This window comes from Tenrec ecaudatus (genome assembly GCF_050624435.1).
Source record: "Tenrec ecaudatus isolate mTenEca1 chromosome 2 unlocalized genomic scaffold, mTenEca1.hap1 SUPER_2_unloc_13, whole genome shotgun sequence".
Taxonomy (NCBI): Eukaryota; Metazoa; Chordata; class Mammalia; order Afrosoricida; family Tenrecidae; genus Tenrec; species Tenrec ecaudatus.
The window spans coordinates 360118-362728 of record NW_027457573.1 but is presented as its reverse complement, the minus strand read 5'-3'; positions in this window follow the sequence as shown (position 1 = coordinate 362728).

The window sequence follows — 2611 nt, the reverse complement described above, 5'->3', positions numbered from 1 at the left end:
AATGTTGGTTAACTAGCGGGCACTAGGACTATGTAGGTTACCTAGCGGGCACTTGGACTATCTAGGTTAGGTAACGGGCACTTGGACTATGTAGGTTACCTAGTGGGAACTTGGACTATGTAGGTTACCTAGCGGGCACTTTGACTATCTTGGTTATTTAGCGCGCACTTGGACTGTATAGGTTAACTAGCGGACACTTGGACGAACTAGGTTAACGAGCGGGCCCTTGGACTATGTAGGTTACCTAGCGGGCACTTGGACTATCTAGGTTAGCTAACAGGAACTTGGACTATCTAGGTTACCTAGCGGGCACTTGGACTATCTAGGTTACCTAACGGGCACTTGGACTATGCAGGTAACCTAGCGGGCACTTGGACTGTCTAGGTTACCTAGCGGGCACATGGATTTCTAGGTTAACGAACGGGCACTTGGACTATGTAGGTTGCCTAGCGGGCACTTGGCCGATCTATGTTTGGTAACGGGCACTAGGACTATCTAGGTTACCTAGCGGGAACTTGGACTATGTAGGTAACCTAGCGGGCACTTGGACTATCTAGGTTACTTAACGGGCACTTGGACGATCTAGGTTAACTAGCGGGCACTTCACGATATAGGTTAACTAGCGGACACTTGGATTAGCTAGGTTACCTAGCAGGCACTTGAACCATGTAGGTTAACTATTTGGACCTTGGACTATCTAGGTTAGCTAACGGGCACTTGGACTATGTAGGTTAATTAGCGTGCACTTGGACTATGTAGGTGCCCTAGCGGGCATTTGGACTATATAGATTACCTAGCGGGCACTTGGACTTTGTAGGTTACCTAGCGGGCACTTGGACTATCTGGGTTACCTAGCAGGCACTTGGACTATCTAGGTTCCTTAGCGGGCACTTGGACTACATAGGTTCCCTAAAGGGCACTTGGACTATGTAGGTTCCCTAGCAGGCACTCGGAGTATGAAGGTTCCCTAGTGGGCATTTGGACTATGTAGGTTCCATAGCAGAACCTTTGACTATGTAAGTTCTCTAACGGGAACTTGGACTATGTGGGTTCCCTAGCGGGCCCTTGGACTATGTAGGTTAACTAGCGGGCACTTTGACGATCTAGGCTAGCAAACGGGCACTTGGAATATGTAGGTTACCTAGCAGGCACTTGGACTGTCTAGGTTACCTAGCGGGCACTTGGACTATCTAGGTTAACGAACGGGCACTTGGACTATGTGGTTACCTAGCGGGCACTTGGACTATCTCTGTTAGCTAACGGGCACTTGGACTATCTAAGTTACCTAGCAGGCACTTGGACTATGTAGGTTACCTAGCGGGCACTTGGACAATCTAGGTTAACGAACGGGCACTTGGAGTATGTAGGTTAGCTAACAGGAACTTGGACAATCTAGGTTAACTAGCGGGCACTTGGACGATGCAAGTTCCCTAGCGGGCATTTTGACTATGTAGGTTCCCTAGCAGGCACTTGGACTATGTGGGTACCCTAGAGGGCATTTGGACTATCTAGGTTTCCAAACGGGCATTTGGACTATGTAGGTTCCCTAGCGGGCACTTGGATTATGTAGGTTCCCGTCTTGCACTTGGACTATGTAGGTTACCTAGCGGGCACTTGGACTATGTAGGTTAACTAGCGGGCCCTTGCACTATGTAGGTTAACTAGCGGGCCCTTGGACTATGTAGGTTAACCAGCGGGCACTTGGTCCATCTAGGTTAACTAGTGGGTACTTGGAGGATATAGGTTAACTAGCGGACACTTGGATTAGCTATGTTACCTAGCGGGCACTTGAACCATGTAGGTTAACTATTTGGCTCTTTGGCTATCAAGGTTAGCTAACGGGCACTTGGACAATGTAGGTTAATTAGAGGGTACTTGGACTATGTAGGTTACCTAGCGGGCACTTGGAGTATCTTGGTTACCTATTGGGCACTTGAACTATGTAAGTTCCCTAGCGGGCACTTTCACTATTTGGGTTCCATAGTGGGCATTTGGACTATCTAGGTTACCTAACGGGCACTTGGAGTATGTAGGTTCCCAAGCGGGCACTTGGATTATATAGGTTCCCTATCGGGCACTTGGACTATGTAGGTTACTAGCGGGCACTTGGACTATGTACCTTCGCTATCTGGCACTTGGACAATGTTGGTTAACTAGCGCGCACTAGGACTATGTAGGTTACCTATCGGGCACTTGGACTATATAGGTTAACTAGCGGGCCCTTGGACTATCTAGGTTACCTAGCGGGCACTTGTACTATGTAGGTTAACTAGCGGGCACATGGACTATCTAGGTTACAAGCGGGCACTTGGACTATGTACGTTCCCTAACGGGCACTTGGACTATGTAGGTTCCCTAGCGGGCACTTGGACTATCTAGGTTAGCTAACGGGCACTTGGACAATATAGGTTAATTAGCCGGTACTTGGACTATGTAGGTCAACTAGCAGGCCCTTGGACTATCTAGGTTAGCTAAGGGGCACTTGGATTATGTAGGTTAAATAGCGGGCACTTGGACAATGTAGGTTAACTAGCGGACATTTGGACGATCTAGGTTAACTAGCGGGCCCTTTCACTATGTAGGTTAACTAGCGGGCCCTTGGACTATGTAG